The following is a 23433-nucleotide window of genomic DNA, read 5'->3' as shown; positions in this document are numbered from 1 at the left end:
CCCTCTATTCAGCACTGGGGAGGCCACATCTGGAGTCCTGTGTCCAGTTGTGGGCCCTCCACTACAGAAAGGATGTGAGCAAGCTGGGGAGAGTCCAACGGAGGGCAATGACAATGACTTGGGGACCGGTGGACAGGACTTCAACTCCTTGCAGGGGGGCTGCAAAAAAGATGGAGCTGGACTGTTCTCAGATGACAGGACAATGGGCTCAAGCTGCAGCAAGGGAAGTTGAGGTTGGATAACAGGAGAAACTAAGAGGGTGGTGAAGAGCTGGAACAGGTTACCCAAAGAGGTGGTGGACTCTCTATCCTTGGAGGTGTTTAAGACCCGGCTAGACAAAGTCTTGGCTGGGATGATGTAGTTGTGGCAGGTCCTGCTCGGAGTAGGGGGTTGGACTAGATGTGACCTCGTGAAGTCCCTTCAACCCTCATTGTCTGTGATTCTATAATGGTCTAAATATCAGAACAGAAAGATCATTGCACAGTGTGACTTGTTTTTAATGTAAGTAGCCGTGTAACTATAAATAAACACACACACACACACACACGCACATATATGATTTAGGGCAGGGCTGTTCCAAAGGCAGCCCATGAGTACATGGGGTCTGTGAGAGGTTAAAATGAGACCCTTCCCCTCCATTCTGCTTCCCTCCTTCCCCACTCCCCCCAGTTTCTTGAGCAATGCCCTTATCAGAACAAGAGCTGCCATTCCAAAAGTTCTCAAAAAAAGAAAAAGAAGCAATAATTGAGTTTAAAAAGTTTTTAAGACCTTAAGTATTAAGTATGTTTAAAAAAGACTATTTTGATACCTTGAAAACCTCCCCAGAACTCAATGAGGCAAAGTTGCAAAGCACTGCCAAAGGATTAGCATAAAATGTTTCCTGTAATGAATCTAATGGGATGTTGAAATGCTGCTGTAATTTAAGATTCTCATTAAACTGTTTAAATTGGTAAACCCATGCATTTCTAGAGGAGAAACACATGCTTATTTCTGGTCAAGGGGAAGAAGTACTGGTATTTAATTCAGACATAAGGCTCTTGAAAGACATTTCTATGCCTGTCTCAAGACAACTCTCTGAATGGCTTCTTTTAAGTAACTGATTTAATGATTTTGCTTTCATAAGACTTCATTAGGATTAGGCACATTTATGCATTGTTTAGGTCATCTATAATACACCACATAGGACTCACCCATGGGCAAAAAAAACCCCTCATTTATCCATATTAGAGTAAAATATGGTTAAAAACTTGCTTTGGGAAGTGAGGGGAGGGGTTTTTGTGGGCAAAGCCACATGTAAAGGCATAATTTCCATTCAAGCTTTTGAGAGAGACATGCAAACAGAGACTGTAACTGAAGTAGCTGTTGTTCAAGGTTTATCTAATTAAAAAAAAAACTTTCTTTACCAATAAAATAATAATTATTAACAATGGAGATTACTTTGCTGTAACTGTGGTATTCTGTACAGCATAGCAAAGACCCTCAGTGAAAGGGAGAGGATAAATTTAATCTCTAATTTCCAGTTTCTGCCCACTATTTCTTTAACTTCTGAATATTTAGTAACATTTAGATAAAAATCCCTTGCCACAGCCACTCACAATTTCCCTTTCTATGCTATGGGTTAATTCTGGGTCTTCTCACAATCTCTGTCTCAATGTCTTCTTCCAAATCCCAATCACAATCTGTTTTCTTATCAGAGACTCGCTCCCTGGCACCCCTTATCCCTTCAGAAGTGCAAGATTGGCTCATCACCCTTCAACCAGACCCAGATTTTGCTGCTGCTTCTATTCTATTTTAAACGACATCACTCACAGGCTTCATTTTTAACGTGGAGTGCGGTACACACTTCAAATCTCTCTGTTGCAGCTTCATAGTGAGCCTCTTCTGTCTGAGTTAACTGAAAACTATCAAAAACATCAAGTGCTTCAGAGCTAGCTATCGTCAGAAATAAATCTGATCATCGCCTGCCTTGTGACAGCCACTGCTTGCAAATACAGAGTAAAGCTCTGTTTAAACCTTTTCCCATTTCCTACATATTTCTGGAGAGTTTCAACATGGATGAGGCTTTTTTACTGGCCTGACTTCTATGTAGCTTGTTTTACTTCTGTGCCATGGAAGGAAAGAAAACAGGACTGAGAAACTTGCAGTCTGAACCTCCCGTTAACCACCACCTGTGGCATTCACCAGAATCACAGACAACGAGGGTGGAGAGAACCTCAGGAGGTCACATCCAGTCCAAGCCCCTGCTCCAAGCAGGACCAGCCCCAACTACGTCATCCCAGCCAAGGCTTTGTCTACCCGGGTCTTAAACATCTGCAAGGATGGAGACTCCAGCAGGGTCCGTGGCTCTAGGATCAGCTTTCTTGGCCCTCAGTGGAATCATCTCGACTTTTTACTTGACCTGTGGGAGTGATCATCCTCAACCATGATGGATAACAGCCACCACCGACTTATGTACCACGAAGATACTTTCACATCTCACAAGAGCTGTCATTTACCGGGTCAGACGGTGGGCCTGGCGCCCTGTCTCACACCGTGGCAGAATGGATGCTGAAGAGGACCTTGAACAGGGCCGGTCCAAAAGGTTGCACTCTCTTCTCCTCTCCCAGTCCTACTCCCAGGGCTGCAAATGCCATGCACCCCACAACACAGTGGTACACTCTTCTGTCCTCCACTACTTGATCTTTTCTTGGCCAAACTATATATTTTTTTAATTCCTCTCTTTGGGGAAACAGACAGTTGAAGATAACTGGTGGAAGACACCAGAAAAAAAGAGAAAAAGGAAAGTAAATCTGGCACTTCCATTCACCTCTTTCTTACAAGGCAGGTGGAAGCAGAAAGACTTTAAAGCTGAACATTTCAAATGCCTAAAATGAAGCTGATTATTTTTCTTTAATACAACATGCTTAAACTATATAGCTCAGTATTCTGGTACACAGCAGTGCACTACAATACATGTAATTTTAATTGCAGGGATTTGTGGAAGAAAGTGATTCTTCCATATCTGACAGTATGATGGACCAGTTGTATTCGGATATTCTGCTGAGTCTCCTGGCTACGGCTACTCCATGATAAATGAACTTCAGTTGGATGTGGATATATTCATGACCACTTTAAGGCAAAAGCATTAAAAAAAAACAGGAAGCGTCTTTTGTGAATAATATATCAAAATAACTGAATGATAAGTATGGAGATGAAACCTGAACGAGTCACTCACACTGAGGTGTGTCTCTGTTCTTTCGGTACTGCAATAAAATCAGTGCTTTTACAGTCCCAAAACTTCAGTTACGCTACATTAAACCTGACAGAGCTATTTTAAGGCACAAAAGCTCCCACATTAGTGACAAAATGGTGAAACTAAGCAAGTCAGACAGGCACCAGAAAAGTTATTGTTACTGCAGGCAAGTCCCATCATAGCCGCTGGGGCATTTGGTTTCCATCAGCAGTTGGCCTTTTATCTAGCAAACAATGTATTTACTGTCACCCTCATCCAGAAAACATTTATGACAGCAATATATATCAGAGAAGAGAAGTGATCGGAGTGTATCAGAGGCCAAAGTGAAGCAGGTTGGGTGGCTGTAACAGCAGCCCAAGAGCGGGAAGACACAGCCAAAACTTCTCTGCCCAAGGCTTCCTTCTGAAATGGTTGAAGGCCTAGACATGTATTCATTTTACTCCCAATGCATTACCACAATACCACAGTCCACTGAATCCCATGGTGTAGACTCAACAAAGATCGGACCTGGAGAGAAATATTCCCAGCCCCTCTGTTCCTCGCTTTCAAACAACTCCCTACCCGTGTCCAGCTCATCGTCAGAAGCAAACTCTCCACTGCCCAGCATCAAGTGGGACACAGTCTTGCCTGCCAAGGAATGCTTAACCTGTCAGCACACCTCCACTGCCACGACTATCAATATGCCCCATAAAAAATCATCAGAGTTTCTACACATGCCTTTCCCAAAACATGATATACCTGATCCAATGCACCAGGTGCCCTCCTGGCAACTACGTGGGTGAAACTAAACAGCAACTATGCACCAGAATGAGCTCTCACCAAATATATAAAATAAAGGACAGAGACATACACACCATTATGCTGGTATGCTGGGTTTGGCTTGTTCTGGTGAGACCTGATGAAAAATCTCTTGCATTTGAAAGCTTGCCTAACTGTTGGTGCACTAAAAGATATAACCCTAAGCAGTCCAAAAAAAAGCACATCACGATATTTATCAGACAACTAAAGCAATCAGCTGAAACAGACTAAATGCTCATTAAGTTATTTCATCTTGACAGAGCAATGTTTCATACCAGTGATCGCATCATATACACCTCAGTCTGGGACCATTTTATCCATAGTGCCATCGAATTCAATGGCAACTTGCTAACTCAGTTAAACTTTGAATGTGAAACTTACCCACTCAGTTCAGGTACTCTGGGAATATTCTACTATATAAACCATTGTAAGAAAAATGCATCAAAGCAAGTCTTTGTTTTCACTGTAGAACCTGGTAACAACTAGGCAGCAAGTATTGATTGGGTATGGGTCTGAATTAATACTCAATCAGTGCAGAAAACTCAAAATCCTATGCAGCTGACCTTCAAAAAAGATACTAGCTGACATTAAAAAAAACCTTTCAAAAAGTGAATGCAATTGTTTTGTTTTGCTTTTTATTCAACTCCAAATAATTTATGTCTCTTCCATACCAAACATGTGGAATTGACTTAGAAATTGATAATGAGAATTGTAAGGTCAGGAAGATCATCCCAAACTTGGGTCTTAATTTCTGAACCAATTTGCTTAGTGTCTCTGTAGTCTGTTAGTGGAAGCTTAACAGATCTGACAGCTAATTAATTATAGAGCAAGATTGGAGACTGGACAGCAGTGGTGGCAGAGGAGAATTCATCTTTCGTAAGTCTATCTATTTTCTTGGCATGGGAAGGAATACCTCTAGGAAAGCTTGGTTTATCTTCCAGCTCCAAAAAGGAAATCAAACACGACACAAACAATTACCTCTATATTCTGGGGGAAATCCAAAACATGGGAATACATTCACTTTCTGACATCAGAGATATATATATAGGGAGAGAGATCCAATATGTATATTTAAGAGTGCACATCTCTATCTATCTATCTATCTATCTATCTATAAATACAGGTATTGGAACTCTATGACATTTATAAAATATTTTGCAAAAAAGGGTAAGAATGCAGAGATGGAGTACAGTTTCATGAAAGAAGTATGATATATAAATGGAGAGCACATATGGAAACAAAAAGAGATGCAAGGTATCACAGCCCCAAGACTTAAAAAAATTCCTGTTAAATTATGCCAGTACTACTTAGGCCATTAATAAGCAATTGAATGGGCAAGTCTATGCATGTATTCATATGCTTAAGTTAATGTCTGTTAAATCTAGTACCTCCACTGTCACTAGAAAAATTCACATTAGCCTGTTTTAATGTGCATTAACTATGGAGCACAGTTTTTAAGTGATACTTAATGTGCATTAGCCTATTTTAATGTGCATTAACTAAATGGGGGGGGGGCGGTTAGTGATGCTTTAGTACGTATTAAAATAGGCTAAAGTGCATTAAAGTGCATGTGTAGATGTACCCAACTGGTAGTAATTTAAGCCTAGATATTTCACATATATTAAAAACAGGGCTATTTGGGATTGCATATTGCTGTGAAAGTGCCTATAAACAATATGCAATGTTAATTATACACATAACATACCAAATTTTAATTTCAGCACAAAAGATGAAAGGATTTCCTATGAAAGAAAACCTGGAAGGTTGTGACAGCCAGAATACGTCTTTGCTTCCACAAAAGCCATTCCTGCCACAGTATTTAGCTACTGTAGTCAGCTATCATTTTTGCCTTTTTTTCCTCTTACCATTGCCAAGTTTTAATCAGTTAAAACCTGAACAGTTTATAAAAGACTCATGAACACAATCTCTGGATTAACTATAAATATCAATAAGCAAACAACGTGGCAGCACATTAATGAAGATAACCTCAACCAACTGCACTGTGACTTCAGTCTTTATCAACACTTTGACTGCCAAGAGCACAACTACTATCTACTTTGACAGAGTTCAAAAAATGCTATCACACTCCAAAACTTCACCACAGACAGCTACTGGGTCTCACTCCATTGTTTCTCTTATTTCTCTACACAATTCCGCAAAGTTTGGTTTGGCAGTAGCCTGGCTTATAAAATGTTATGGACTTTGGTTGTAAAAAAGAGATGTGAGCATCAAAATAAAAGGGAACAGCTAGTATGAAAGTGCAATGTTTGGGGGCTCTGGAAGACATAATGTAACATGAAATGGTTTCCTATCATAGGTGGGGGATTGCACTCTGTGATTTTGGAGGCCCCTTCCAGTCCTGTGTTCCAGAACAGGGAACAGGAGAGATGGCATCTCCTAAAAAATCATTGCTGTTGTCATCAATATGAGGATGACAGTCTTCCCATAAATAGGGAAGTCACTGGTGAATCTGGAGATGACTGAGGATGCCCATCCAACACCCGCATGTTTGACTGCTAACGTAGCAAACAGTTCCAGAAGGAGGGAGTGGATCATGGTGATGTCTGGTTACAGCTCTTTCCCTTTGCCTCTCTCACCTATCCACCTCCACAATGAGATGAGTTTGCTTGAAATGCTCAACCTGTTATTTTACATCACAGCACCATTGTGGACACTTCAGTGCTCGAGACTCCCGGGTATTGGTGTTAATATTTCATTTCTTCAGACTGGCCTTCAAGGTGTCTTCTTTTGCCCACCTCTAGAGTGGTGATCATCAGTGAGTTGGGAATATAGGATCTGATTTGGCATCCTTATGCCAGGTCCTGCCCAAAGAAGCTGGTGCTGCATAAGCATGGTTTTGAGGCTGTTGGTGTTTACTTGAGCCTTAAGGAGATGATACTCAGGGCTCAAGGGGTGACTATCCCAACAAGATGCAAGGGGGGCAAGAGTGCCCAACCCCACCCCCCAGCTCACCAAGGGTGTTCAGGAATGCCTGATTGCCAAAAAGGCGGCGTAGACCCGGTGGAAGGTGGGTGCTATCTCCAAAAAGGTGTATACCTCCTCTGCTCAGGCCTGTGGGGGGGCTCTCAGGAAAGCTAAGGTGAACATAGAGCTAGGACTAGCGTCCAAGATCAAAGATAACAAAAAGTCCTTTTTCAAATACATAGGGAGGATGAAGAAGGCACTGGGAAACATGAGGCCCCTGCAAGATATGTTGGGCAATCTGGTGGTTGTGCCAGAGGAGAAAGCAGACTTCTTTAACCAATTCTTCACCTCTGTTTTCTTGTGCAGGGACCGGGATTTCCCCACTGTGATGCCAGACAGACTCGAGGGGAACGCCTCCAGACCTCAGGTTAGAGAGGACTGGGTTAGAAAGCTTCTGGAGGGGCTGGATGTGTTCAAATGAGTGGGTCCAGATGCTCTCCACCCCAGGGTGTTGAGGGAGGTAGGAGGGGTATTGCAGGGCCCTTGGGATGGTTTTACGAGCACTCATGGTGTTTGGGTACAGGTGCCAGATGATGGAAGATAACCAACGTGGTCCCCATCTTTCAAAAAGGGAGGAGGGAGGACCAGGGAAACTATAGGCCTGTGAGTCTTACCTCAATCCTAGGGAAACTCTTTGAGAAGATCCTCAAGGAATACATCTGCAGTGGGCCGGCTTCAGAGATGATGCTTAAGGGCAACCAGCACGGTTTCATTAGGGGCAGGTCATGTCAGACCAATCTGATTGCCTTTTATGATCAGGTCACAAAAACATTGGATGCAGGTGTCACCATGGATGTAGTGTTTCAGGACTTCAGCAAGGCCTTTGACACCGTCTACCACCCCATCCTCATTAAAAAAACTAGGTGACTGTGGCACTGATGCCTACACACTTAGATGGATTGCAGATTGGCTGCAGGGTCGCACTCAGAGGGTGGTGGCGGATGGGCACTCTTGCCTCCCTTGTATCTTGTTGGCATGGTCACCCCTTGAGCCCTGAGTATCATCTCCTTAAGGAATGACCACTCATCTTGGGCACTGAGTTCCCCTGCTGTTGGGAACCCCACAGCCTCTCCCACTAATCTCCTCAATTTGTTGAAGTTGGCCCTCTTGACGTCTAGGGCTACAGCCTTGCTGCAAGCCCTTGACACACTGCACTCGATGGTGAATTCCAGCAAGTGATGATCGCTATTGCCCAGGTGGTCAAGGACCTGTCATATGTGCCCTTCCCATAAACTTGTCCCAGCTCTTTAGTTGTATTTCATTATCCAGCCAGTTGTGAAACTCTGCTTCGGTCTGGTGCTGCTGAGCATGGTCCATCCCAGTTTCCAACCCCAGACCTCCAGCTGTTGCTCTTCACCGCAAACTCCGAGCATTGCTACTCCTAGATAGATCATCCCTGACCCAAGTTTATTCAACCTCTTTTTGAACATTTCCAGTGAATGAGATCCCACAAGTTCTTAAGCAGTCTGACAATGCAGAAGACCTCTAACAATGCAGATTTCCTGGGCTGTAGGTCTTTTCCTGAAAAGATCTACTTTGGTTTCCTCTCCGCAGGAGCGTTGTATGTTCCATGAGCTCTGCGGTCACCAGCTGGCCCACGTGGTCTGTGGTGGGAGCCCCTGCTTCCAGGCAGCTCTGGAGCCCAGGGGATGAATGCCACCACCTCTTGTCCCCTCTTTTCTCCAGCTGAAGGATTCACTGGGGCAGATGGCTAGGGGAGGGGAGGGAGAAGGGGCACCTAAATATGAACCTCTGTCATTTGGTGCTGGAGACTTAACACCAGGAGTGGTGAGTGGGCAAAGCATTGGGACAGCTGTTTCTACTGTCTGATAGCTCATTAATGGCTTTAAAGAAGCAATACCAAAGGAACCCCCTCTCTGAATCTCTTGGGACCTCTGGATTTTCCTTTAAAATAGACTCCATATCAAATGAACAACCCCACTGCCTATGATTGCATGAAATAACCATGTAGTAAAGGAGAGGAGAACAGACTTGCCCCTAAGTCAGCTCTCCTGCCTTAGCAGTCCTCTTGCACAGAAAAGCAGTATCACTCTAATTATAATTGTATTCTATGTAAGTATAAAGGTGTAGCCTTAACATTATTGCCTCCATTGAACAGACATTAGCTGATGATACCAGGATCGGTAGCCTTGTTGCCTTGTGTAAATACCTGTGTGCTTTATTTTAGGTGCTGTGCTTTGTGAGTGCTCGTGATGCTCAATGAACTTTGCCATCAATATTTGTCTTCACTGAAGACCACAGGAGTTAGCTCGCTGGTATCCACTGGGACAGGAGAGGTTTGCCGGTATATATAGAGGGTAAGTTTGAAGTTATGTTTTTCATATGATGTCTGGAAATGAGTCATCCTAGCCTGTGACAGAGGCGTTCATTGGAGATGTGCTTGCCACTGCCAAAGCCATCACCAGAGCATCTGCTTTAAAAGGCAACTGTCTCCGGCTTTGCAGTCCATGCCTTCCCTTCCCTACCTTGGCTCAGCACTATGGTCTTGCTCAGGACTCTCTGTTATTCAGATTGACAGATTAATCTCTTTGAATGTTGTTGGATTCATATTAGCTGTAAATATATGTGATTTTCCCATCCCACACTCATCCACTTCAATTCAGGGTAATTCCAAGAGCTGTTTTATTCCTGGGAGAGTCAAAGGCAACAGAAAAGAAATTTTATGATGCCGGGTGGAGATTGCCTCACACCTCATGGATGGTGACAAGCTGAGTCCACTGAGTGACGTTGCTTAAGCCCTTTAAAGGCCTTCCTAATTACAGAAGAGCCAGCTGTTATAAAAAAACTCTAGGTGTGTATGGCTTTCGTATCCCTATACAGACTGAAAGAAGGGGTTTCATAAGTGGCTGTGGAAAGTGAGAACTTCATACTGAGGAATAGGCAATGAAAAGGCCATTGGCTTCCTGGAGTATTTTATTTCATGAAAAACTCCAAGTCCTGTGTTCAACATGTGGGGCGACACAGCAAGAGCCGTTCGTTGGCCTGTCTGTATCTGAACTTACCACGATGGAGTTTTGTTTTCTGACCTTCCGAATATACTTTCCCTTCTAATATGCAGAATAAGCTAATGGCAATGATAATTCCTATGGCTAGAGGCAATTAGGCTTGTAGCTTGTTTAAATTAGCCTAGTTATTCATGGAAACTTCCACTGGAATTTATAAGTGTATAGATAGAATCGTAGCTCTATTTTCCTGGCACTTCATTTAGCATGGACCCAAAATGATTGTGAAGTCTTTTGGGGCAAGGCTTGGTGTGTGTGTGTGTGTATACATGTACAGTGCACCAATAATATATCCCAAGCCTTGATATCAATGCTCTTAGATGCTACTATAATACAAGTTGGTAAGCAATTTCTGCATTTTGTTGCACACCCCTGTCCCCTACCTTTTACCTAAAAATCAGTGCTCCAAAATTAGTGCATGTGTTAAGCAGCTCATTTTCTTTGCTGGAATAAAAGCATGGAGGACTAGAAGTACGAAGAGGTGGTACTGCAAAATGGTTAAGAGGTGGGGTCCCATGGGGATCAGTGCTGGGCCTTATTTTGCTTGATATTTTCATCACTGCCCTGGAAATGGGGGTGCACATTGAAATATCCAAGTTTGTAGATAGCACCAAATTATTTCAGGTAGTCAAGTAAAAAAAAAAAAAAACAAAACCTCCACTATACATGCCCCAAGCTGTGTTTTGAACTAGCTGTTACAACTCAGTAAAGGGACTGTGGTGTTATTGTAGACAGACAGTTCTCTAAAAAAGTCAGCTTAATGTGTAGTAGTGACCAAAACACCCAATAAAATGTTGGGCATCATTAAAAGGTACTGGAAATGAAACACAGAGCATCATCATGCCACTATGCAACTCCATGGGTCTCCCACATCTTGAATACTGTCCACAGTTCTGGTGTCCCACATACCAAAAAGCGTGTATTAGAATTAGAAAAGGTACAGAGAAGGGCAACCAAAATGACCAGGACCTTGGAGCAGTTGCCAGGCCAGGAGAGACTAAAAAGGCTAGGACTCTTCAGTTTGGAAAGAAGGGGGTTGGGGGCAGGGTATGATGGCAGTCTATACAATCATGAAGGGTGCAGACCAAGCAACCCATGACCTGTTGTTCACCAATGGCACCGATATGCATGAAGGGAGGCTGCTCCGACCTGCTGTAATTACCATGCCCCAGCAGATTCCAGCATCTCACTAAAGGTGGTGAGGGGTGCTGTAACTAAAGCTCATTAGTTAAAGCACCCCTGCTGCCATTTTTCAGAGCAGGGATGCTGATACGTGTGACGTTCTGGCCACTTCGGGATTTGTACTTGTGTTTGCGCTGCAGTGCCGGGCACTTTTAAAAGTGCATGCAGCTGTCTAGGTGGCAAAACGTGCATCTGTGGTGAGAAAATGCTGGTGGTGTGCTTTCGAAGTAAAACACCTCAAAGGCGTTTTAGTTAAAAAATGCACCACCACCATTTTCTGCCTTGCGGGATGAAGAGATATGTGTATAACTGCCCTTTAATTAGACCACTTCTCACAGCCAGTCTAATTAAAGTGACCCCCCCCCCACACACATGCATTCTTCTGAAGCACATGTATAAATGCCTTAGGTGCCAGCATGCTACACCAAGGGCACCCCCTAAATTAGTAGGTGACAGGTTTAAAACTATCAAGAGAACGTACTTTTTTATGCAACATATAGTCAACTTGTGGAATTGGCTGCCCCGGAAGATGGTGGCAGCAGAGAGCAGAACTCAACAAGGGGCCGGATAAATTCAAGGATGATAGATCTCTTAATGGGTATCAAGCAGAACTTCTGGAGATTAGGGCTGTGTAAAACAGCACCTTTTCATTTTGACCTCAGTTTCACTGTTTCAAAAGCACAGTGTTTTGTTTCAAATTTTGTTTCATTTCAAAACCGCTGTTCCATTTAGTTTTATTGAAGCTGTTTCAATGTTTTTTCAATGCTGTTTCGAAGTTTTGCCCATAGGCCATAATGGGGAAGCATGAAACTGCCTATAACTTTGTCATTTCTTGCCTGATTCAGATGAGACTTGTTGAGATGGTAGCCTCTGCTGAGGCCATGAAGCCTGCCAAATTTCATGGTGAGAAGTGCAGGGGTTTCTGGGAAACTGTACTTCAAAGTCTTGAAAGCAAAACTCATGTCATGTGTGTGTAGGCTCACCAGGGTGAAAACTGCAGGCATGGTAGCCCCTGCTGAGGGCATGAATCCTGCCCCCTTTCAAGGATATGCAGTGGTTTCTGGGAAACTGTGCCTCAAAGTGCTAGCAAGCAAATCTTGTGACACGTGTGACTTTGTGTGTGCGTTAAGGCACAGCAGGGTGAAAACAGCAGGGATGGTCATTCCTGCTGGGGCCACAAAGCCTGCCAAGTTTCAAGGAGATAGGTACAGGGGTTTGGGGGAAACTGCACCTCAAGCTGTTCAAAGCAAAATGTGTCACTTGTAAATGTGAAGGTACAGAGAAAGCTCTGTTCAAACAATGCTTTTTATGCTGTTTTTCTGTCCCTCCCCCAGAGCACTGGGACTGGCAGGGACCTCAGGGAAGGATCACAGTCACTGGCCAGCTACACAGTCAATATGAGAGCAGCCCTTTCCCCCTCCTCCCCCTGCCTCTCATTCATTTCTCTTCAGCTGCAAGCAAGCCCAGCTTTGAAACTTGAAATGTTTCAAAACTTTCAAAAAGTTTTCTTTTGAGGCTGTTTCGAAGCCTTTCGTTTTCTTTCAATTTTGCTGTTTCAAGCTTGAAACAAGTCGAAACAAAACAGCCAGTGAAATTTCGCGCAGCCCTATTGGAGGTGTTTCCTTTGGCATCTCTAAGCCAATAAGGGTGGATTCCAGAGGGGGCATTAAATAGGGGATAGCTCACTCTAGAGATATCCAGTTCAGTGCTCTCTCTGTGTAGCATCCACTCCTGCCACTGTCAGAGATGGGGTACAGGGCTAGACTGACCACTGGGGCAGGGGCCAGCATTAACCCTTTTACAGTTGGTAATGAATTGGCAGCAGGTTTTGGGTGCTCAGCCAGAACTTGAGAAGCGATTGTTGCTCCAGACTGTGCAGGACCTTCTGTTGCCCTCTCAATGCCTGCTCTCCATTGTGTGCGATGCTGTTCCTCACAACCACAATAGCTCTGCAAATTCTTTGAAGCCCTGGTTCTACAATCTTTACATTTCATGAGTTTTGTGATTGAATTCAGAGAGAGCAGGAACAAATCTTGTTATGTTACATGTTTGTTTTTCAATTTTTCTTCTAATACTGCCTAAACTGGTAATGTGGATGTCTTTCCCCACCGTCATTCGTACGCTACAGTGCTGCAGGGGAAAAAAATCATTGAAACCACAATATAAGTGAGATTTTTTTTTTTCCTGCTCAATAGCCGAGGAGCTGATTGATTGGCTGTATTTCCCAGCTTTGTATTTTACTCTGAGACTATTTTATATTTGTTGGCATCAAAATACACCAGACATTTATTGACCTTATCACCTAAAAATGACACACATCCCTTTTCCATGGTGGCAATATTCTGTACTTTGGGGATGTAAGGTGTTTTGGTAATATCTTCTTCAAAATCTGGGGTCAAATTCAGCACTGGTGCCTGAAGGTGGATAGTTCTGGCAAGTATGAAAATAAGACAAGAGGAGAAACATCATTTCCATTTTTTTTTCAGTGTAAGGAAATGGCTGTGGCGTTCTCTAAGCAGCATTTCCATGGCCACATTTGGAAGTGCAAATGTGTCGTGAGCCACTGAAGTTGCTTGTTGGAGGAAACTATATCGAGCTATTCCTTTGGCTACTATCCCGCCTCACACTGGCTAGGGACTTGATGGCATGTCCCTATACCTGGGCAGTCTCCAGGAGCATTTTGGAGCAACCTCCGCATTGCATCACACATAAGAGAAGTGACCACATAGTTCTGGAGTTAGGAAAGCCAGCACAAAGGTGGCTTTGCTCTCTTTGTCCTCTTTGCCCTCACTGTTATGATAATGAACCCACTACAGCCTCGATTTCAGTGTTGGGCCTGAAAGTTCCTTTTTTTCACTCTACTTTTTATACTTCCAGGCAGACAGATACAAAATAGGCTATCCATAGTAAATGAGTGTGTCAAAAATTGCTTTCACTTAACTGCAAAAAAAAGGGGGCATCATTTGTATTTCTTAGGGAATTCTGACATGCCTAAAGCACTTTTCATTAAGCTCTCTGGAAGAAATGACTCTTCAGAAGAACGGAAGAACATATTTGAAAGAAAAGTTGTCTATCACATAAGCTCTCTTGGAGAGCTAGATGCTGAACCTGGATGAAAGGAAAGAACCAAACCTTCCCAAGAAAAAAACAAAAAGGAGTAGTAGTGCTCTTTTTTCCCTAGACCCTGAATAAATTCAATGATATCAGAATACAACATGGTATATAATGTGTCCCAACTGAGAATCTGGTCCTATTGCTACAGTAAGGTAGGCCTGGCTTAAAAAAAAAAAATCATCATCATAATAATATACTTTATTTGCCAAAGAGTGCATTGTGGCTATACCTGAAACTTGGTGAATTTGAGTTGTTTGTTGGAGTAGTTTCAGTTGATTCCTTTCCCTGGGGTAGATGCAGAAGACAGTCATTCATCTTTTATCTAACATCCCAGTGGCTGGATGTAGGAAGCTGAGATCCCAGTCCCTCCCATGTCTCATGAGCCTTGCACCCACGCATCACACTCCCATGTGCACTGGGATAGCACTCGTGAGACCTAGCAGGCTCACGTTGACTGTAAGCCCAACCCTTGATGGAGAACAATGCTTTGTAAAATGGGCCAGTTATGTCTTACCAGTAACACGGATGGGAAAGGGGCAAAAGGGGGAGAGAGGCAGGATTAATTTAAACAAACAGGGTTTCTCCAAGGTCTATGAAAACATGTGCACCAAACAAGAGAAGTGTGGGACCAGTATAAAAGGTGAACCAGAATGTAGGCCTAACTGGTAAGGTAGGGCCTTTCCCTCCCATTGTCCATACAGGAGTGGGAGCAAATTTCTGAGGGATGCCTGGAAGGAAAAGGAAAGGCAGTTAAGAATCAGCTTTTTCCAGATGCAGTTCCATATGCCTGGAAGAGCATTATGATCACAGCATCCCAACCTGAGCAGGCAGCCATGAAGATGGGGCCAACAAGGGTCTTCCCCACCCATCTTTCCATTTCTGTCTGCTCTCTTTCCTTTCCCTTCATGCTGAGACAAGGCACATCAGTAGGACAAGAAGAGACCATTCATCTCTGTCAGCCTGAGAAGGGCCAGTAAAGAAGAGGGCAAGCAGATAACACTCCAGACCAGGACAGCAAATAAGAGCAACACTTCTTGTGCCTGATCTGCCAGCTGGGAGCATCTGCTGGGGACTAAGCAGCTGCTGGGGATCCCCAGCATATCAATAAAGAAACTGTTCCTTCACTGTCCCGTCTTGTATTTCCCTTTCTGGGCAAGGCAGGAAAAGTGGCAAAACACACAAATGAACAAAAAAACTTGTTTCCTCCCCACTGAGAGGGATTGCTGGGTAGAATAAGATTGGAAGCAATGCCATCTCTCTGCAAAAGGGATCTGTTCTTATACAACCACCAGCTACCCATTTCACAATCGATTGCCTCATCCTGATGCTCTTTCTTTTCTGTCTCTCTCCATCTGATCCAGCAGCCCAGTGGGGAGAGCACACCTCTGGGATGTGGGAGACCCAGGTTAAAATTGGTCCCTGACTCTTAGCAGGCCTGCACCAAGTGTAAGCAAGCTCAGCTGGGTGAAAGGGAACAGATTTCCTGGACTGCATAAATTTCTGGCTGTGCTCGCCATGGTAACAAAGCAGGCTGAAGTCTCCATACTTGGATCTCTGATTAATTTTGTTTAGTGACATGGTCATGGCAACCTCCCTGGGCTCAATTATGCTGTCTATGTTAACATAGCACTGGCAGGCGGTCTGAGGCTAGGGGAGAAGCTTACAGTCTCTCTTGTGCATATGGGTGCACTTTCTATAACATATGAACTGGGGAGAGATTGGACCTCTTGTGTCCACACCCAAGAAAAATGCTGTGCCCACTGGTCTGTCTTTATGGCTCTGTGACCACTGATATAACTTCACAATGTAGAGGTGCTCTTACAGGGGAGACCCTGAGAGGTGCTACTCTGAACCACAGATGGAGTATGTTGAAATGTTGGTTTCCTACCAACCAGGTAAATGCTGTAACCACCAGGTGGAGGTAACCTTCAGCCTGGTAATTAAAGCATAGAAATAATAGAAAATGAGGGTTGAAAGGGACCTCAGGAGGTCACAACTAGTCCAGCCTCCTGATCAAAACAGGACCAGCCCCAACTACATCATTCCCATTGACACTTTGTCTAGCCGGGTCATAAAAACATCCAAGGATGGAGATTGAACCACTTCTCTGGGTGACCTGTTCCAGTGATTTTCTATCCTCCTAGGGAGAAAGTTCTTCCTAATATCTAAGCTCAGCTTCGCTTGCTGTAGACTGAGCCCATTGCTCCTTGTCCTGCCATCTGCCCCCACTGAGACCAGTCCAGCTCCGTCCTCTTTGCAGCCCCCCTGCAGGGAGGTGAAGGCCGCTATTCAATCCCCCTCGGTCGTCTCTTCTCCAGACTAAATCTGCCCAGTTCCCTCAGCCTCTCCTCACACGCCGTGTCTCCCAGCCCACAACAATTTTCATTGCCCTCTGCTGGACTCTCTCCAACATGTCCACATCCTTTATGTAATGTGGGCCCACAATGCAGATCCAACATCGATCCAAGGGGGGCTAGAGCACGGAAAAGCCCCCATGGCTAACCAAAGCATACGGGAATATCTCCTGGCTAAAAGGGATGTGCACACCCAATAGAAGGGAGGGGTCATCACCTGGGACGACTACATCTTGGATGCTCAGGGCTGCAGGGGGGGGGTCAGGAAGGCCAAGGCAGAGATGGGACTGGGACTAGCGATCCAGATCAAGGACAACAAGAAGTCCTTCTTTAAATATATACGGCACAAAAAGAAGGTATGGGGTAACATGGGGACCCTGCAAGACTCGCTAGGAAATGTGATCGTCACACCAGACAACAAAACTAACCTATTTAATGACTTCTTTGCCTCCATTTTCCTGAGCAGGGACCGGATCAGCCCCCACACTGGGCCCCCCTCAGGCCCCAGGGGAGGCACACCTACGCCATTGGCCAGGGCAGATCTAGTCAGGGAGCGTCTGGAGGGACTGGATGTATTTAAATCAGCTGGTCCTGACCATCTCCACCCCCGAGTGCTGAGGGAATTGGCTGCGGTCATTGCGGGACGCCTGGCACGGCTGTACGAGCACTCGTGGTGCCCTGGTGTGGGGCCAGAGGACTGGAAGAGGGCCAATTTGGTTCGCATCTTCCAAAAAGGGAGGAGGGAGGACCCGGGAAACTATAGGCCAGTTAGTCTTACCTCAATCCTGGGGAAGCTGTTTGAGAGAGTTATACTGGTGCATGTCCACGAGGGGCCAGTGGGGGAGATTATGCTTCGGGGCAACCAACACGGGTTCATCAGTGGCAGGTCCTGTCAGACCAACCTGGTGGCCTTCTATGACCAGGTCACCAAATCCTTAGATGCAGGGGGAGCAGTGGACATCGTCTTCCTGGACTTTCAGAAGGCCTTCGACGCTGTGTCTCACCCTGTTCTCGTTAAGAAACTGGGGGCTGTGGTGTGGACACCCGCACAGTCAGATGTGTCGCCGACTGGCTGGAGGGCCGCGCCCAGAGAGCGGTGGTGGATGGATCATTTTTTACCTGGAGGGATGTGGGCAGTGGGGTCCCCCAGGGCTCAGTCCTTGGGCCCACACTGTTCAACATCTTCAGCAGTGACTTGCACAAGGGGACCATCAGGTATTGAGGGAGTCCCTGTTCCCCCGAGCACAAACAGGAGTGACCAGGAATAACGGTCACAAGCTAGCAGAGGGTAAATTCAGATCAGACATCAGGAGGCGTGACTTCACTGTCAGGGCAGCTAGGATCCAGAATCAACTTCCAAGTGAAGTGGTGCTGTCTCCTACCCTGGAGGTCTTTAAGATAAGGCGGGACAATCACCTTGCTGGGGTCCTTTGTACTCTTTCCTGCTATGGCAGGGAGTCGGACTTGATGATCTGTTCAGGTCCCTTCCAGCTCTACTAACTATGAAACTATGAAACTAAGAAACAACTGGACTCAGGACTCCAGATGTGGCCTCCCCAGTGCTGAATAGAGGGGAAGAATCACTGCCCTCCATCTGCTGGCAACACACCTCCCAATGCAGCCCAGGATGCCAGTAGCCTTCTTGGCACTGAGGGCACACTGCTGACTACTATCTAACCTCTTGTCCCCCTTCCCCCAGGTCCTTTTCTGCAGAGTTGCTGCCCAGCCCGTCAGCCCCAGCCTGCAGGGGATTGCTTATGGAGGTGTAAGAAATAAGTTTAAATGATGATCTAGTGGGGTGATGTAGGTAGAGGAGGGAATGGAGTTTAGCTTTTCCATGTCCTAATGGTTGTTGTAGCCATGGGGGTACTGGGTAAGTTGGAGGGCAATTGCTCTTTCTCCACTTTGTCTATGGCACCAAAATTTAGCTTTGCCTTGGTTCAGGTTGAATGAAAAACAGTATCTCTCTCTCTCTTTCTCTCTATAAATATATATATTTCAGGTTGAAAAAGAAACCCTTTGATCTGAAGCAAGCATTCAAAAGTTTCAGTCTTTTGTCAAAGTGAGGTGGAAACAATTTCACTTTCCTTTGATCCATTAGTATTGGTATCATTATTTTGATGAGCAACTAAGCCAAAACATAACCTGTTTGTGCCGTTCTACAAAAAAAATCTAGACTGATTTTTGAGGGTGTGCTTAAAAGGTGTTAGGCAGAACTCCAGCAACAAAGAGTCTTGATGAAAATCACTGTCCTTGGAAAGTTAAATATAGAACTTTTATAGGAAGTTAAATATCTTTACCAGACAAAAAGTACTTGACGTAAAATATAAAACAAACAATATAAAGAAGCTGTCATAGACTGTTTCCACTTACATTGAAACAGTCAACAAATTTGTCAAAGTTACCAAAATGATGGGCAAATTTGTAGTTGCTGCCTTTAAGTCATTACAGCTGCATCAGGTGGCACTGGGTGATACTTTTAAAAAAATTTTCAGCATGAAATGACTTTGTGTTTCAAAATGTTCTTCTATCTTATTTTGTTTTTAAAAGCCACAATTTTAAGATAAGTTCAACAGTAAAATAATATAGTTTTTAAAATCAAAAACAATTGTTTTTAATACTGGGATCAGGAGAGAATACAGCTAAAGCAAACAGTCCCCTGGTATGAAGAGGGGAGATCTGGTACAGTAGCAGCACATTTTCAGACTGAGGTCTTCTTGTTTTGAATGCTCTTTTTCTCAAGGATCTGCTAAACCCCAACCTTTTTTAAATGCAGGATGCACTGCAAAAGCCCATGTCTGTGCTAAAACCTTAACTGGGTAAGGAAGGAGTCAGGTATGAAAATAGGGAGAGGAATAGGCTATATAGTTAAGTGCAAGTTTATAAGGGAGCTTGAGGATTTGTGTGTGTATTTTTGATACAAGGAATAGGACTTTTTTATATGTGGCTAGAGATTCAGAATAGAAGCATATAATGCCAGACAAGGAGGCTGGAAGGGACCTCAGGAGGTCACATTTAGTCCAACCCCCTGCTCACAGCAGGACCAGCCCCAACATCACCAAGGCTTTGTCTAGCCAGGTCTTAAAAACCACCAAGGATGGAGACTCCACCACCTCTCTGGGTGACCTGTCCCAGTGCTTCACCACCCTCCTAATGAGAAAGTTTTTTCTTAATAGCCAACCTCAACATCCTTTGCTGCAGCCTGAGCCCATTGCTCCTTGGCTTGTCATCTGCCCCCACCGAAAACAGTCCAGCTCCATCCTCTTTGCAGCCCCCCGGCTGGGAGGTGAAGGCTGCTCTTCAATCCCCCTCAGTCTTCTCTTCTGTAGACTAAATCAGCCCAGTTCCCTCCTCCTCTCCTCACCAGTCCTGTCCCCCAGCCCCACAGCCATTTTTGTTGCCGTCTGTTGGACTCTCTCCAATGTGTCCACATCCTTTCTGTCATGTGGGGCCCACAACTTGACACAGGGCTCTAGATGTGGCCTCCCCGGTGCTGAATAGAGGGGAGGAATCACTGCCCTCGATGGCGACGCTCCTACCGATGCAGCCCCAGATGCCGGGACCCCAGCAAGGGCACTCTGCTGGCTCGTGGCACACCATAGTTGCAGAACAGCAATCCGGCATTTATTTTTATAATCATGAACATACATTTTATTGTAGCATTCCTTGTAGAAGTGTAACCTCCTTTCCACCCACACTTTTGGAATATCAGCTCATTAGGTATGTGATGCCACCTGGTCAGACTTAACATCAGTTTCATTTCAGGGCATCCTGTATTGATCATTTCGAGAGACAAGCAACAACTTTGACCCTGTGAATGCAGAGAATGGATGGAAGGTTTTGCTGCAGGTTTCTTTTCTTGTTTTTCCAAACATGGGGGAAAGCGCTACTACCCTCCCAAAGGAGCTGATGGAAATACCCACACTGATTTCACTGTGTTTTGCATTGGGCTCGTTATGCCATTGTCAAGCCGACATCTCACTCGTTTCCCTCTTCCTGAGAGATTGGATGAAAAAGCAATCCCAAGCAAAGATTTTCCTTTAGCTAGGCTGAATAATGTAACCTGGGACTGACTCTACTCCTGCCATTGCCATGCTCTGAACACTCTGCACTAGTTCTCCTTGTGTTAACTGTAACTGGCTCTAAGTTGTTTTAATTTGCTGTGTGTAATTAAACCATGATTTCACTGTAGCAAGTTGGAATGCCTGCCTCTACACTTGGAGGACAGCTTTTCTGAAAGAAAATGCCTTGTGCTCTGGATCTGTAAGGCTCACTTTCAGCACAACAATGAGCTGCGTGTGGGGTTGTTAATCAACCATTGCCGTGGAGTATGCAGAGGTCCCAGGCTGCCTGTAGTGTCACTGACTACGCTCCTTTAGGAAGCGATGGGTAGCACTAGCCATGTTAATATAAAACCAGACAGAAAGCCAAGGCAATGTGGCACCTTACACACTAATGACAAAAGCTCGTTGCCACTCTGAACAAGTTAGTCTCCAAGGTGCCACACTACCTTCTCTTCTGCCTAAACTCCTTCAGATAGAAGAACCGGCTCCCTAAATAATCTGCAGAATGTACTTCATGGATTTAAACCATAGAATTAAGTAAATCCATGTTTCCTCCTCGTTGTGGAAGATGGTGATTATGTAATGGGAAAAAAATAAAATTCTTGTTTTGACATTTTGCATAAATCTTGGGCGCCCTTTTTATGTCTTTATCTACTGAAGACATAACAAGGGGGTTGGAAATTTAATGGCAGTGGAGAATTATTCTGAGGAATACTGTGCTACTTTTATTAGTAGACTAACATTTGGGTGAGTATTGATGTTGAACTATAACAATAAACCATTTGTCAGAGTCTAGAAGTTGCCTGAAAGACGTTTAGCTGGTTTGCTACTCTCTGCACTGCTGAGTCTAGCTGATTAGTTTGACTGTATGAAACACGGAGACCTACTAAGTGACAGCAGCATCTATGTCTTGACTAATCCTCTGCTCTTGGTCAGCCAATCGAGTGTTCTCACAAAAGGAGCAGTAACTAGAACTGGGTAAACTTTTTTGGAACCAAATTTTATGTTTGTGGCTAGAAAATGAAGATTTGGCAGTGCCAAAATGTGCAATAAATGTGTTTTTAACAGAAAAGTTAAAAATAATAAAAAGAAAGAATCTGAAATCCATGTTTTACTTTTAACTTCTTTTAGCTTATTGAGACAGAAATAATATAGTCAGGAAGAGGCCTCAAGAAGACATCTAGTTGAACTTCCTGCTTGGTATAGGACTATCGCAATATAAATGAGGCCAAATAAATGTTTGTCTTACCTGCTTTTAAACTTCCAGTGAAAGAAATTCCACAATCTCCCTAGTTAATCAGTTGCTCGGCTTTGTCACCCTAGATGGACTTTTTTTTTTTTTTTAACTATCTAACCTAAATTTCCCTTTTCATAATTTAAGCTCATTACTTCTGTCTACCATGCCTTGCTCTCCTGACCATGACGGACAGAAAAAACAGGTGATTGCCATTCTTTTTAGAATCACAGACTCATAGAAAATGAAGGTGGGAAGGGGGTCTCAGGAGGTCACATCTAGTCCAATTCCCTGCTCCAAGCAGGACCAGCCCCAGCTACATCATCCCAGCCAGGGCTTTGTCTAGTTGGGCATTAAACACCTCCAAGGATGGAGACTCCACTACCTCTCCATATAACCTTTGCAGTGCTTTACTACCCTGGAATAGTTTTGTATTTTGTTATGGAATCCTCTTAGACTTCTCTTTCCTAGGCAAAATAATCCCAGTTCATCCAATCTTTCCTAATACGTCCTTTTTCCCAGGCCTCTAGTAATTTTTGTCACTCTTCTCTGAACTTTTTCCAATTTGTGCACACCTCTTGAAGTGCTGAACAGTGCAAAAATCACTTCCCAAACTTATGGAAAACACCTCCTGTTAATGCATCTCTGTAGTGGACAAGTTGTTTTTGCAATTATATTATGTACATTTTTGATGCATGTGTTGGCTTGTGATCCACTTTGGACTGCCACAGTCCTTTCCTACAGCCTAGTCAGCCATTCTCCCTATTACACTTGTGCATGTGATTGTTGCTTCCCCGGTGTAGCACTTTTTCTTGTCCATATTAAATTACATGCTAGTCATTCCAGACAATTTTATTCTTTCCAGTCTAGTCCTGCCCTTTAAAGTGCCTGACACTCAGTTTGGTGACATCTGCAAATTTACTAAGCATGTGCTCAATTTTATCCTCTGTATCATTAACTAAAATATTCAGTTGTACTGGACCCAGGACAGACCTGCAGCATACCATTGAATAAAACCATCACAGGGGAAGAGGTTGCCACCAGCTGGGGAGGGAGGAAAGGGGAGGAGGGCAGCAAGTCAGACGTGTCCTGCAAACTTCCCACCCCTCATAACTTTGCTGGGTTCACTGCTGTGGGTTCACTGTGGCTCTGGGCTGGGCTGCAAGCCCTGGTCCTCCTTGCCCTTCTCCCAGCCTCCACCTTCCCAGGCTCAATTATGGTCATTAAGCTATGGTTTTGGGCTGTCTGGCAATTTGTGGGGTGGGGCAGGAGTGCCAGGGCCACTTGGCCTATCAGAGGGGTGGGCGGGACGGGGCTTTGCTATGCTCAACCAGTGAAGGCTCTGGAGCGGTGAGAGACGTACGGGTGAAGCCCGCTGTGCCCCCACTCCCCTGAAGCCCCCAGACACACCCTCAGGAGCCGCCGAGCCCCCTGCCGACCCCCAGCA

This window comes from Crocodylus porosus, unplaced genomic scaffold, assembly GCF_001723895.1.
Source record: "Crocodylus porosus isolate Cpor-Errol unplaced genomic scaffold, CroPor_comp1, whole genome shotgun sequence".
Taxonomy (NCBI): domain Eukaryota; kingdom Metazoa; phylum Chordata; order Crocodylia; family Crocodylidae; genus Crocodylus; species Crocodylus porosus.
The sequence above is the reverse complement of the archived record's forward strand: the minus strand, read 5'-3'. Positions refer to the sequence as shown.